The sequence below is a fragment of the Hyperoodon ampullatus genome (genome assembly GCF_949752795.1).
Source record: "Hyperoodon ampullatus genome assembly, chromosome: 1".
Classification (NCBI taxonomy): Eukaryota; Metazoa; Chordata; class Mammalia; order Artiodactyla; family Ziphiidae; genus Hyperoodon; species Hyperoodon ampullatus.
The window spans coordinates 150924875-150941494 of NC_136914.1; positions in this window are offsets into that span (position 1 = coordinate 150924875).

The window sequence follows — 16620 nt, forward strand, 5'->3', positions numbered from 1 at the left end:
TGTTGTTCCACTGGTCTATGTGTTTGTCTTATGCAGGTAGTATACTGTTTTTCTTAGTTTACCTTAAGGGCTTGTCAATTTTGTTGATATTTTTCAGAGAAAAACTCAGTTTTTTCGATTCTTCTATTTTCTTATTACTTATTTCTACTCTGGTCTTTCCTTCTGCTAACTTTGGGTTTAGTTTGCTCTTCATTTTCTAGTTGCCTGAGGTGTAGGGGTTGTTTATTTAAGATCTTTCTTCTTTTTTAATGTATTTACCACTATAAACTTCCTCTTAGTACTTCTTTTTCTATATCCCATGTTTTGATTTGCTGTTTTCATTTTCATGTCTTCAATATTCATAAATTTCCCTTGTAATTTCTTCTTTTAGCGATTGATTGTTCAGAAGTGTGTTAATTTTCATATGTTTGTGAATGTTCCAGTTTTATTTTGCTATTGATTTCTAGTTTTATTCCACTGTGGTCAGAAAAGACAACATGGTATGATTTCAATCTTCTTAAATGTATTAAGTTTTGTGACCTAACGTATGATCTATCCTAAAGAATGTTCCATATATGCTTGAGAAGAATGTTAGTTCTGCTGTTTTGGTGTAGAGTGTTCTGCATATGTCTGTTAGGAATAATTGGTCTATGGTGTTGTTCCAGTCCTCAAGTTGTTTCCTTGCTGATCATTTGTCTGGTTGATCTATCCCTAATTAAAAATGGAATATTGAAATTGCCTACTTATATTTGTGTTCTAATGATTCTATTAAAATACTTTTAATTTTTAATTAATTTATGTTCCTAATCGATAGAACATTTCTAACCTATTCCAGAGTAAATAGGATATAAGTAATAAATGAGTAAATTAATGGAAAAAAACAGACAAAATTGTAAGTATGAGGTACATGTATGGCGTTGCTGAGTATTTTTCTTTCTTCCCTTTCCATATTAATTAATGTTCCATTTGACTATTAAATTTGAGAGCAACCTAGTATTACTGTATTTATTCCCCCAAAAGAAGAAAATATTCTACTTTTCTCAAGGAGACTCATAGGGGAAACTAGCTGCATTCCCACAATGTTTAACCAAAAATGAGGGAACTGTAAGCAGGGCAGAACATCATTCCTCACTCCCCATAAGTGAGGTTGGATAAAGAGAGAGAGTGTACCTTCCTACTGTCAGCACCATGGAAATATGACATTATGAAGAATAAAGTAACCCACAAAAAGTTGTCTAGAATTTATGATCACAATTCTTCCTACTGTTTGAATGTAGTGAATGTGGTACCCATAATTTTAAAATGTAATTTTTACATTTTGTATTGTTTTTATTTTAATTTATTAATGTATGGGAATTGTTCCATGAATATTTACCTAAATGACAGATGAAATGTATATATGTATATTTTATCAATATAATTCAGTATAATTAATTTTATCTAATAAATCAAATCCTGAATCTCATATAAATGATAATTAATACCATTTTATTTATCTCCTAAAATCATTTTGTTTTTATGGGTGTTAATAGGTTTCTGCTACTCTATTTACTTAATTCTTCACTTGATCTATTAGTCATATGCATATTTTAAAATTTTCTTTGTGGAAGTTTCTTCTTGCTCACAATATAAAGCCTGTCGCTATGACTTCTTCCTTATCTCTCCTTATTTGTTTGAATCAGTCTGCTAAATCTTACTCATTTTCTCCTATCATTTATGAGTATTATTAAAAGGCACATTTTTTTCTTTTTTCTTCCAGCTTTACTGAGATATAATTGACATATAACACTGTGTAAATTTAAGGTGTACAACGTGATGATTTGGTACACAAATATGTTGTGAAATTATTAGCACAATAATAAGGTTAGTTAACACCTCCATCATTGCACATAATTACCTTTAAGTGCATGTGTGTGGTAAAACATTTAAGATCTATTCTCTCAGCAACTTTCAAGTATGCAATCTAGTGTTGTTAACTATACTCACCATGCTGTACCTTGGATCCTCAGAACTCATTCATCTTATAACTTATTCATCTTACAACTTTGACCAACAACTCACTTTCCCCACTCCCAGGCCCTGGCAACTACCAGTCTACTCTATGTTTATACGTTTTTTAGAGTCTACATATAAATAATACCATAGAGTATTTGTCTTTGTCTGACTTATTTCACTTAGCATAATGCTCTTTAATTTCATCCATGTTGTCGCAAATGGCAGAATTTCCTTCTTTATGATGAATATTCCACTGTATACATGTTCCACATTTTTAAAATGCACACAGAAGTATTTTATGTGAAATACTGTTTTCTTTTTTACAGACAATATCCCAGACAAATGCACACCCTTTTTATTGTTGGGAGTAGACCACACAATATCTCACTATGAAAATTAAATGATGAAGAAAGAAAAATAGGAGGAAGAGGATGAGGATGAGAAGAACAAGTAAAACAAGAACATGGAAAACAAGAAGGTACTAGCAATTAAGGTCTTTTGCAGTTAATATGCTTTCATGTGAACAAAACCAAAAAAATTAAAAAGTGATTAGGTATCACTATTTTTTCCCATTTAAAAAATGAAAATGAACTGTCTTATACAAATATATGTAACACTAAACATGCAAAAGTAAATCTAGTGTTAATATATTTTACATCTAGGATAGCTAATGGTCAATATGTATGTTAGAAATGGTATAAAACATGGATTAAATATTTATTCAAATACTACACAGTCATGGTTTTATATTTATTTTTCTAAAAATATATCTGATGTTAAAGAACTTGCATTAATATATGACTCTAATTAAGCTTATTTATTTTCCAATATGTTGTAACATGATTAAATAATCAGTTAGGAATACCAAGTCTTCATTCCTAACTAGCATCACTTTGAAAGAAAATTCTGGGAGATGATTAGAAGGGGAACCAATGAAAGAAGGAAGGTGAAGGAAAGGAAATAAATAGGCGTTTACTAGCAAGAAATCAGGATTCCTGTCCTGTTACTTTAAATATTAATACAGAACAATAGAACTCTTAGTAGACTACAAGTTACTTGACGGGGACACAGAGATAGCACGTAACAAGAACTGAATGTCAACCTAGGCAAGTTTATTCATTTAAAGAAAAGAGAATTAGAAGTAGTACCAAGGGTTTGATCTAAAAATTGTTTAACCCTTCAAACAAATTGAGGTATAACTCATCTTACTTCTCTTTCATGAACTTTCTTTTTCTTTTGAACTCACAACACTTACACATCTTTTTGTAAAATCCTACAGTTTTGTGACATCTCATAAATTATATTATTATTTAATATTTGGTGTGAATTCAAAATGCTATCACGTCTATTTTATAAGCATCTCTACAGTAGGGCTCTTCTTGGTATGTGAAAACACGCCTAGTGTAACGTTGTACACCTCCTGCTGTAATTATCTCTGTGCCCCATCCCACTCAGACATTGATTAATGGACACAAAAGATTGTTCAGGCCCTTATATTTGTTGTTCCATCCCTGATTGCTAATTAAGCAAGAGCTGGCCTTTAACCAGCCTTCCCTTCCCTCCCTTCCCTTTCCTATTCTCTTTCTTTTCAGACATTAAGATTTTTCTCACCAAATAAACCATATTCATGTGACAGTCTTATAAAAAAAAATTGTCATCTCTATCTTGCTTCCATACTGAGCTTAAATTTCCAATATTGATATTTAATTACAATGATAAATTAAGTAGACATGAAAAGATATTATCTCATTTTTCTTCTACAGCTTCAAAGATTCTCACTGTGTACAATTTCTCTGGGACCTGATTACATTTAAAATCTAGAAAGCATTTTTCATATTGTTTCCTTTAATAAGTTGTTTCAGAGATACAAATCTCTCTCCCTGGTTTACATTTTGATTTATAGGGACTACAGATGTTTAAATTTTTAGATCATTGTTTTCCTTTCTATTACATGTTCTTACCCCCAAACTCACATAAACACAGCACTTCTGCAAATATATATATTGAACAGATACAGGTTACTGATTAGTAAGAAGCTTTGTGAAACAGGAAGGAAAAAGGACATAAGAAATGTGGCTGCAATAAAAAAAAAAATTCCCCTAAAAGATATTTTAGTTTGGCCTTATGTAGAGCCTACTTAAGCATTATTAGAATATTCCCATCCAGAAGCCTGTGGTGGAAATTTTAATCTTTGAATGTATATAAAGTAATAATATATGTGCATGTTTATTTCCATGTGTATATATTATATGATGTGTCCATAAGCATATATAAGTAAATGTATAGTGTGAAGGGGAGCAAGATTGAATCATATAAAGCTACAAAAATTTACAGATCACTGAAAGTTAGGTGATAAATCAATGAGAAATAAAATTTTGAATTAAATTAGTAGTTTTCAAAAATTTATATATTTACAAATACACCTTTAACCAGAAGTGAAAAACTGGTGACCTGCAGGAAAAATCCATCACACAAATTTATCTCAGTTGTTCAGATGAGCATGTTGGTCATCACAGTTTCTTAAATTAAAAACATATATATTTGTTAACATTTAAATATATGTGAATTCTCATAAAATCTAGATATTGGGTCTCTTTAAAAAATCAAATTTCCAGTACAAATGACCCTGAGTTCCCAAAAGACAATGATCAGCTGGAGAGGTGTTGCAACTTATCCTCATGGTTTTAGGGCATTTCCATCTTTCTATTGTTTCCGCTGGCATGAGGACAAGTGTCAGTGACCTAACGTTTTTATTGCCGAGAATTAAAAAAAAAAAAAAAAAAAAAAGGTATGTTTCTGGTATCCATATTCTGTCAAAAATAGGAAAATAAAAGGTCAGCAGAGAGGGCTATGTATTTCAAAATAAAATGGGAGTAAGGGAGGGGAAGGGCAAATGGTGCAGGCATAGACTGTTTCTACATGTTCAATACCAAGCAATAAAGGAAGGTTTTGTAAGAGTAGTCTTGCCTGCTCTACTTATTTATTCATGCCATTCAAAATTGTAAACTTTGCTTTAAAAAACTTATCTGTTCCTGTTTCCTTATCAAGTAAGAAAGAATAAAGAGAATATTCTAACACTGCCAAATTCAAATTCCCCTTGTTTGTTATTCATCTTACCCAGTGCTTCTGCTATTTCACCACTTATGTTAAAAATGTCACCATGTGTTAAAAATGTTAACATGTGTTTTAACTCTGTGGCAGTGGTTTTCAATCCTGGCTGCACACTAGAACTGCCCGGGCCACTTAAAAATACCACTGCCATACCTCGACCCCTAGAGGTTCTTATTCAATATGTATAAAATGTGGCTTTTGCATCAGTGTTTTTAAAAAAATCTCCCTATGTGGCACTAGTGGGCATCCACAGCTAAAATCACTGCTCTAAGGACTTTGCTGCCTTTTCAAAATGGAGTATATGCACCCTCTGCCCTCTCTCATTTTGCAAATTTCATGAGTGTATCCACTTAACCTGCTTAGGTCTAATATATTTCTTTATAAAATGCTATACAGGGCTTCCCTGGTGGCGCAGTGGTTGAGAGTCCGCCTGCCGATGCAGGGGACACGGGTTCGTTCCCCGGTCAGGGAAGATCCCACATGCCGCGGAGCGGCTGGGCCCGTCGTTAGCCATGGCCGCTGAGCCTGCGCGTCCGGAGCCTGTGCTCCGCAACGGGAGAGGCCACAACAGTGAGAGGCCCGCGTACCGCAAAAAAAAAAAAAAAAAAAAAGTGCTATACAGAGTGTCACAGGGTGAGTTCTTCCGGAAACCAACTTAAGACAAGGATCCAGTGGAAAAATATAATACATGCTTCCAGGAGTAATCAGAAAGATGGTGAGGAAAGTGGAATAAGGGAAGCGAGACAAACCACACACAGGTGAGTTTTCAGAAAAATTCCTAGACAGCCTGAAATCATGAGGAGCTCTGGGGGTGTAAATTACACCTCTAAGTTGATCACACACACAGGCAAAGAAGCTGGGCTTTTGTACTCCTGCACCAGTCATCAATCATGAGGGATAGGGGAGTAGAGAATGTTCTAAGAACTCTCAGTATTTCTAGCAACCTCTACAGGTGAGAAGCTCCATCACAATCCTCCAAAGGTCACAGGGGAGAAACATCAGCAGGAAAGCAGCCAGAAGCTGGGGATGAGTACAGGGAGCTGGAATACGGGATCCTAGGGGCACCTCTGTGGGACACCACACACCTGCAGAGGGAGAGTGCGGGATGATGGTGAAAGACGTGTTCATGTTGAACTAGAAGATTTCTAAGACCTTTTTTAGGTTAAAGAAAATAAATAAATAAAGCTACAAATTGCTGTTTGAAACAAGCCCTTTGGATCTTTATTTTCTAACTAATAAACATTTAAAGATTCTACTTTCTCTCTGCCTCAATAGTCTTTTGATTCCTATTTTGGTAACTGACAGTTTGACAAGGATACTAATTAACACCTATAACAGTTCTTTCAAGGAGGGTCAAGGAAACACTTTAGAGTGTTAATAAGTAAAAGATTCTTCACTATGGTACTTGTTCAGTCTTAATGCTATGTATTTGTAATCATATTTAGAGTCATGTAACAAGACCAAAGATTGACATAAATGAGTATATATGTAGAAGATATATTTTTATATTTGTCAAATATTTATTTAAATAATTATATGAATATGTAAAAATAATGAATGCATTAAGCAAAAGACACCTATTTACAATTTAGACTCTGTCATCTATTTTAATTAGAAATCCCATAAAGGGCTATGTAAGACTACATTCAAATGATTTAGGCTTACTGCAAGTACATTTCTTACTTGTAGAGAATTAAGAGAACAGAGAGCAAGAACAGATTTTCAGGCAGTTTAAATCCTTTGGCTAAGGAAAACTATAATAAATGAAACATATTTTCACCCCAAATGAAAAATGGTAACTAAGTAATTTACCCTAAAAATTACAGTTGTAATCTTAAGGATAATATTTTCGAGTATATTAAATTTGACTTGCTGAGACAGTGATGTCTTGGAAAAGCACCAATGTTATAGAAATTCATGGTACAACCTCAATATTCAGCCACAGAAAATAAATCTAGGAATTCTGACCCAGCTTTCTGACCACAGTTTCTGCAACTTTATTTACCCTCTTTAAAAATATGTCAGAACTGTTTTTGTTATAGTCAGCAAATTGCCAAAATACCTATGCTAAATAAATAGGACAGGACTAGAGGATCGTCAAAAATTAAATTATTTGACACCCTTTTCTTTAAATTAGGAATTAAATGATGAAATAAATTAATGTTATAAGAAGAATAGATGTGTGTGCATATGTGTGTTAGGAGAAGGAAATAATTTTATGTATCTCTTTGCCTTCTTTATATCATATATATCATATAAATTATCTCATTTAATACTCACAACAGCCCTAATGTATATGCTAAGCAAAATTATAGGGTAGGAAACTAAGATTTAAACAGGTAAAATTATTTGTCCCAGGTGACACAGCTATTTAACTCTGAAGTTGAGACTGAAATCTCAGTCTGTCTGCCTTCAAAGTTTATGCTCTTATTTGCTACACCAAGCAAGGAAAAGAAGGTATGTGGTTCAAAAACATATGATCACCATGAAAATTTCTGCCTTTTCCGAGATCAAAATCTATTTTTACAGATTCTGGGTGTAGAATTAGGTGAATTGAATCCATCTTAATGGTCCTTCTTTTGAAAATTTTTACTTTTTACATTGCAATGAAGAGAGTCATTTTTAAACAATTTTCTCTGAAGAAGCATCAGAAAATTCACGAGAAAAAGGAAGTAAAGTGCCTGGTGACCTTGTCCTCCAACCCTGTTCGAGGGCAAGAACGGAGAGGACTCATGCTGGCTTCCTGACATCTGAATTTCTTTATGCCTGGATAATGAATTCTGATAACAACCCACACTTTCTTTGTTACCTGTATTTTGTTTAAGAAAAAAACATAAAAAGGAATAGAAAAACATTGTTTCCATGATATTATTCAATATCAAGGAATTTGACAGCACTGGCAGAAGCATTTGTTTCCTAACAAAAAACAGACACTTAATCTCAGGTGTTCAGTGTTTTGAAATGACACCTGAAGGTAAGAATAGAATTGCTAATCAGGATCCCAAGAGCAAAGACTGTCAGTAAAGAGAGTGATTTTTGATGTGGAAGACAGGATTTGACTATTTCATGTTATGTAGGTGTTCTCTCTTCCAACGCTGACATTTTATTTATGTTTTTGATGAAGAAATTGAGTTTCTTTCATCCTGTTCTAGAAGCATATTTTCTTCATTTGATCTCACTGAGGTGAACAAGGTTTCTGTGTGGAACACAGTGATATCTGTTACAAGCACCTGCCAGGATCCGGGACTTCTCCTAGTGCTGACGATAGAAGAGTGAGCAAAGCAGACAGTAACCCTGCCCTCAGGGAGCGTACAGTCTAAAGGGGAATCAAGTGATAAGCAAAATAAGTAAAATATGTAGTATGTTAGATAGCAGTATGTACTCTGCAAAGGAAAGAAAAAACAGAAAAGGATATAAAGGGTTGGGGGTTGAAATTTTAGAAAAGATGGTCAAGGAAGGCTTCACTGAGAGTGACTTTGGGCAGGACAGGAATAAAGATGCAGACATAGAGAATGGACTTGAGGACATGGGAAGAGGGAAGGATAAGCTGAGACAAAGTGAGAGAGTGGCATGGACATACATACACTACCAAATGTAAAATAAATAGCTAGTGAGAAGCAACCTCATAGAACGGGGAGATCAGCTCGGCGCTTTGTGACCACGTAGAGGGGTGGGATAGGGAGGGCGGGAGGGAGACACAAGAGGGAGGGGATATGGGGATATATGTATATGTATAGCTGATTCACTTTGTTATAAAGCAGAAACTAACACACCATTGTAAAGCTATTATACTCCAATAAAGATGTTATTTAAAAAAAAGAAAGTGGGAATGTAAATATTAGGGAAAGGAAATTTTAGGCAACGTCAGTGCAACTACAAATGGAAACTTGTGAAGCAGCCTAGTAGATGGGTAATAGACTGTACCTATTTCAGTAGTCCCATCCAAAGGAATTGAAGTTATGAAACCCAGCATAATCATTAGTTAAATCCATTTCACCTGTAACCTGCCTTCACTAATCAAGATCATTTTACTTGTTGCTACAAAAGACTTGCATGTCCTTCAAGTGGCACATAGCCTAAATAAGATGTTTGCCTAAGTTGTCCAAGAACTTGGAGTGAGCTGTATCCAGTTCCAGATGAGCCAGTTAAGATTAGATAGGACCACCGACCCTCCACCCAGGCATCTGTGAATGTCCACTGACGTGTCATCAGAGGGCTGAAAACTCCACCCTCAGATTGTACTAAGCGCCTCCGTTTTTGAATGTGCAGAGGCCTCTAGCTTAGTTACTCCTGCACGGAACATTTGTCCAATCATCTTTCCCCATGCTCCCCACTCATAGATCACCCTGCTTTTTTACTCCTTATCCCAGAAATACCTCCAGCCACTTGCCTTCAGGTAGGCAGACCTGAAACTTGTCCTACATTCTCCTCATTTGGCTGCCTTGTGAATAAACCCTCTCTTTGCTTCAAACCTCACTGTCTCAGTGTTTTGGCTTGCTCTTTGTTGGGCAAGATGAAGCTGGTTCAGTAACAGTTACACTAGTGAGAGAGTAAACTATGTATTCTACTAAATTCCAAATACATATGTCTTGGGCAAGTTTCCTTTGTTCGCAAGTAGCTTAGAATTTTAAACAAGTTTAAATTTAAAAAAGAAAGAAAAGAAAGGAAATGTTTTGGAAGGCCTGTAGAGTATTTCAAGAAACCAAGAGAAATGGGGCCATGGTAAATGCCAATGTGGAAGGGAAAACAAACCAGTGACATGGAGTATTAATTACAGAAGTGAAATCATCATCTAGACAAATTGTCACCTAAAGCAATCTTTTTTGTATCTAATTGCTTTCAACTAAAGTGTATTGAGCAGCCTCACCTATGACTGTGTTTGGTTTCCCTCTCCACCTCTACTTCTCTGAGCTGTGGCTCCTGGTATAATGGAACAAGGATTACATGTAGAATCAGAACACCTGGATCTGTCTCATTTGCCCTTTTCACTAGGGCATTTTCAGTAACTCACTTCAGTCTTAAGCCTGTTTATTCAATAACCACCATAGTTGCTTTCGATTATAATATTGGGTTGGCCAAAAATTCTTTCGGGTTTTTCCATAACATTATGGAAAAACCCAAACAAACATGTTGGCCAACCCAATATTTTATGATGTTAGTAAATGTATGGGAGCTAATTGATTGTGTTCCACTTGAAATCTACCCTTAAAATGAGATCACTCAAGAAAAAAGCTTAGAGAGAATGAAAGGACTGAAAATATCTTAGTGAATATCTATTTTTAGAGAGTAGAAATAAAAGAAATGAGGAGGGTGGAGAAGAACCAGAGGAGTAAAACTAATCACAGAAAGTAATAGAAGACACCGTTACTAAAAAAGAGCTGGAGATCAGTAGTGTCTTCTGAGCAGATGCAGAGCTCCATTACTCAGAAATAACTGTTAAAATTGGTGACAAGATTATTTGATGAGCAATGAGGAAAAACAGGTTGGACTAAGTGTCTATCGACAGATGAATGAATAAAGATGTGGCACATATATACAATGGAATATTACTCAGCCATAAAAAGAAAGACATAAAGTTATTTGTAGTGAGGTGGATGGACCTAGAGTCTGGCATACAGAGTGAAGTAAGTCAGAAAGAGAAAAACAAATACCGTATGCTAACACATATATATGGAATCTCAAAAAAAAAAATGGTTCTGAAGAACCTAGGGGCAGGACAGGAATAAAGATGCAGATGTAGAGAATGGACTTGAGGACAGAGCGGGGAAGGGTAAGCTGGGACAAAGTGAGAGAGTGGCACAGACATATATACACTATCAAATGTAAAATAGCTAGCTAGTGGGAAGCAGCTACATAGCACATGGAAATCAGCTCAGTGCTTTGTGACCACCTAGAGAGGTGGTATAGGGAGGGTGGGAGGGAGACACCAAGAGGGAGGAGATATGGGGTTGCATGTATGTGTATAGCTGATTCACTTTGTTATAAAGCTGAAACTAAAACACCATTGTAAAGCAATTATACTCCAATAAAGATGTTAAAAAAAAAAGCAAAAAAAAAAAAAATAATAAGAGTAAGGCTAAGAGCTAAGAAGGACCAAATTACTGGGAGCTTTGTAGATGGCTAAGTTACAGTTGAAGGTAGCAAAGGACAAATATTTTTTAAATTTGACTTTTAAAACTCACTTTTTCTGTTCTGTGGACATTGGGTTATACTGTGCAAAATTGATAGCAGGAACACCACTTAGCAGAATATTTCACCCCACTGTATTGAGGCATATTGACAACTAGGTACAGTGGGTGAAGAGATTTAATTCTGTCCACTGTGTAAATAACGTGTATCCCAAGCATTTGGAAGAGTGTTTGGCACATAATACTTAACAAAGATTTGTTGAATGAATAATAAAATGAACCAAAAAATGAAAAAAAAAAAAAACAGGTTGGAGAGAGAAAGAGGGGATGAAGACTGGCTAGAGATGTAAGAGCCAAATTGCAACAAATTTTATAGTGAATGGGTGATGACTGCAGAAAGGAACACAGTACTTTTTTGAAAATTTGGTTAAATTTCTTTAAACTAATTGGAATACCGATCATACTCCTTTTGACACATTTTTTTCTTTCAAACATGACTACAATCTAATGGCAATAAGTATACTTCATGGACAGATGACATGCACAATTGATAAATCCAGACAACGACACTGTGTGTTCCCTAAGATTTTTTTTTCCATAAAATTTTGACTGTGGAAAAATTTCTAACAAGAAGCAGATGCTCTCTCATCAAAATTGCCTGTGCCTTTGAAAAGCAATCAAGGATGTTAAATAGCATCTTCCCTGCTGCACTCACTCTGGTGGTCTTCTTGTTAAATGATCAGGATTCATGTACTCTGTTATTACACACCAGGATGTCATTATTTTTAAATCTGAGGAATTGAAAGACAATAAGCTCTTTATTTCCCCTGAAATCCCACAGCTCCACATAATTAGAAAGTTCAGAATTTTCAGTTATTTATTTGAAAGAGACAAGAAAATGACTTTTTAATAGTTGGATATGAGCTCTGAAGTCAAGAGGATACAAGACTCAAGGTCAGCTAATACAATGTAATAGATAACTCTCCACTTTTATTTCCCAAACTAAAGATACTTACTGATTTATTCAAGCAGGGAATGGCTATGGTTTTGGATCTTGGTCAAACCAGATTTATTATTTTTCCCTCTTATACATAAAGATGTAGATTCGGGCTTTGTTAAAAAGAAAGCTCTATAGGTTTTTATTTATTTTAAATGCCAGGTTTAGAAAAAAATGTTATCCAAACATTGTTTAAATAAAAATATAGAATATAATCCTATCTTTGACATTTCCTGATCCTTCCTGCTCTCTCTCTGTCATCCTCAAGCTGGATGGAGTCACAATATTTTTATAACTACAAGAGAATTTAATCCTCCAGTTGAACATTCTTATATTTTTTTATGAAACCCTTTGAGAAAGAGATATATTATGGATACTGTCCATAGAAAAATACATATGCACACATAAAAAAAACATTTGCCTATAATTTCAGGGGTCTCTGAGTCACAGGATAAAAACCCTTGACCTAATCCAACCCTGTAATCTTATAAATAAAGTCACTAGGAGGGTCCTTTTTCCAGACAACCAGTTGATATCTAACATGGTAGAAATTCAAAGCTATCGGTACAAAAAATCCTATTCAATACTCTTTTTACAATGCTACCTTGATTCTCTGTGAGCATGTTCCATACAAATTAGTTATAAATATCCAATACGTTTTAACCATACCGAGAGTAGAATGCACACAAGAGACTGGGATCGAAACACAAGGAGGTTAATAGAGAGCAGGTTTGGAGCCAAGCAGGCCTGACATACCAGCTGTGGGACCCTGGACTGGAGATTACCTGATACAAGTGTCATCTGCTCATGAGCGATATCTCTGCAACCTACCTTATAAAGGCTTTTGGAGAATTACACAAGTTAATAGATGAAAAGAGCCTATTAATATGCTTGAAATGTAGTGGTAAATAAATAAGTTACCTAGTAGAGTAGCTGCATTACTATTACTAAGTTATTCAGAAGTTAAATTGGCAGGATCCCCTGCCCTCAAGGATCACTTGGTTGATTAGGTTATATGCAAACTTAACAGCACAAGCCATTAACAAGCCCTATGACAGGTCCTCTACATTCCAGTCCTAAATATTTACAGGGCTATAAGAAGGGCACGTCAAGCCCCTATTTTGGTTAAAGTGTCTAGGGTGAGCACGGATGAATAAACCTGTTTATTTTTAAGGCTCACAATTGTAATTTGAGAATCAGTCACCACATGAGCACTGTTATGGCTTTATGCTACAGCTTTATGACCCATGCATATCAGTTTCCCCATATATTTAGATACATGAGTCACTGTAAGCTAATAAGCTATGTTTTTATTGTTTAAAAGATAGCAAAGCATTAAAGTCAATCATTTTAAACAAACACAATCTATGGCAAAATTTTATAATTCAAATCCTGGCTTTTATGGCTACCCTGCTAAAAGCGGATGCCCCCCCCTCCAAAAAAAGTTCATGTTAAGATCAATGACATCACACACACTAGGAGTGTGTGAAATGGTATGGTTTATTACTTACATAATTGAAGCTTTTCTGAGCAGAGCAGGGCAGGCCTCCCAAGTAAGTCTGAAACAGCTTCAGAGAGCAAGGAAAGGAAGAGGGCTGGAATTTTTAATGTAGTTAGAGAGCAGGGCCGGAAGAAGGTTCCCATGCATGGGCAGGAGCTTCCATGGTTTGAATCAACAGGGCCAAAGGAGGCAGCACCTGGGTTTTCTTATCAGCTTGTCCAGAACTGGGCAAAGAAGAAGAGACAGGGTGGGCTTAGAAGTTGTCAACAGTCACACATCAGAAAATGGAGTCAGTCTTTATTACACTATGTATGGTGAGGCATCGTCACACTAAACTTACCATCATCAGTGCTTAACCACTCTCAGTAGGTTATTTTAACCCTGTTGAGAGAAAACATGAAACTCACCTGGGTGCCTAAAGCCTCCTTTGGAACAGCCTCAACTGACAGGGCAACCTAAGCCTACTCCACTGAAACTTAGATTTCTTACAGCACACTGTCTTGAGCATTTATACCAGGCTCTGTTTTTGCAAATACTTTAGCTACAGTTCTGTAACAGGAAGAAACTGACCATTTGCAACCATCCCCTCATATAATCAGGGACAAAAAGGAATAGCAAAAAATGATGGCTATGCTTGGTGTATTTATTCATAACTATCTTTTTCTAATCAGCAACAGATTCTGTTCACATTTCAAGGATTTAAAATTAAATATACTTAACTTCTTTACTGAAGTTTACAGATTCATCTAAGTTTATTTCTGGTTTTAAAAGCACCAGACACTTTTCTTGCTGAACATATTAAAAATAGCTTGCATAGCTGCACACCAAGCAGACGGCAACTGTGAATAACAGTGATAGACAATAGCTTCTTCCCATCGTAAGTGTCAAATAACCATATGGTGCACAGCATCAGTGCTTCAGCAGCTTAGAAGGGAGACAAACCTTCTTGAAATGGACTGAATAGGGGATATCTGAGAGAAGACTGAGAGAAAGTAAATGGAATCAGGAAGAGGACATTTCAGATAGGGAGTAAAGCATAACAGTTACATGCATGGGTAAGTGTTAATATAAGACCCCCAGTTTGAAAGCAATGCATGTGTGTGTGCCTGTATTTTAAGTGTACTGGCACGTGGTTCCAGCATAAAATAACAGCAGAAAGGTAGCTGACTTTTCCTTGCATAATTCAAGGAACGTGTATTCTTCACATTATAAAGAAACCCCTTTTTGGAAAAGTCATTAGAAATCAGCTGAAATTGCCATATCTGGCTCTGAAACAAAATTTACAGAACAAAAAAACCATGTGAGAAATTTGAAAAGTTATAGAGCTTTCAGAGGTGCTTCTGAGACTACAGAAAGGCTATTGAAAATATAGCATGGCTGGAAGAGAAGGTCTATCTGAGAATTAAGCAGGCTCCCTTGAGAACAGTAAAATCTGTCAGGAATCATGTCTGTTTGAATTCAACACCATGTTGCTGGTGCTTAAGCTAGTGCCTGAAACCTAGGAGGTGATCAATAATTTTTTAATGAATTAATAAACTTATTTCCTTGGGAAAAGTGCAAAAGTGTACTTTATAAAATTGAGCTAATAAAAAAATCTTTTGCAGAGAGGGGTTAGAGTCTAAATTCAAATCAAATCCTTTTTAAAATGGACCAGGTGTCTGCAACCTGCCAGTCACGTTAATTAGAAGACAAACTACTCCCATTAGAAGACTATCCTATTCTTCAAATGAGTAAATTAATGTTATGATAAAACCATTACTCTGAGAAAATGCACTGCGTGAACATGGGAACTATTGGGATTGGTTTCAAGTCTAGAAGTGCAGGTGTTCTATGTGTATCAGCATCCCAGCAGGGTTGCTATCAAGCAGAGGACAGAAAGTTCTCTTCAACATGTCAAGTGGAACATATTATTACCAAAGGAAGCTCCTTCCCTTTGCTTTAGAATTATTCTTCAATAGAGCTTATTATTCCCTGTGTGGTGTATAGATCATGTATAGTCATTTTAGAAAATTTGAAGTAAAGTCCTCAAAAATATAATGAGAATAGAAACTCATAATCCCTTAACTCTGAGGTAGCTGCCACAAATATATATATATGTGTGTGTGTGTGTGTGTGTGTGTGTGTGTGTGTGTGTGTGTTTATATAATTATCAAAGCAAAAAATGAAAGTGAATCTACCAAATCCTTATGCAGTCTTCCCATACATCCCCTCCCCAACAAAACTTGCCAGCTTTGGCTGATACAGTCTGTGATTTTCACATATTACTCTCTGGGTCCAGGGGTACTCATAAGTCACAATCCTTTTCACCAAAGTGGCTAACAAATTTGAGAAATATACATAGGAACTATATAGGAACTAGAAAGTAGTTCAAACTCTATTTTCCAAAGAACAGGTTTTTTGTTTTTGTAAAACTAACTTTGAGAACACAGCTTGATTAAAAGACTAAAATGGAACACATTGATTCATTTATTCAAAAAATACTTAAAGAGGGGGGAGGGGTGGTGAGGGAGAAATGGCTTGGGAGTTTGGGCTTAGCAGATGCAAACTATTATATATACAGTGGATAAACAAGAAGTTCCTACTGTATAGCACAGAGAACTATATTCAATATCCTGTGATAAACCATAATGGAAAAGAATATGAAAAAGAATGTATATATATATGTATAGCTGAATGACTTTGCTGTACAGTAGAAATTAACACAACATTGTAAATCAACTATATTTCACTAAAATAAATTTTAAAAAATACTTAAAGAGGTTTGCTAGGAGCTATTCTAAGCACTGGGGATAGAGCAGTTAAATTACATTCTTATGGAGCTTACATTCTATGGAAAAGACAGACAATGATGAAATAATAAGCTATATGCCATATCCAGGAATGGGTATAAAGAGTGCTAGAAAGATGAT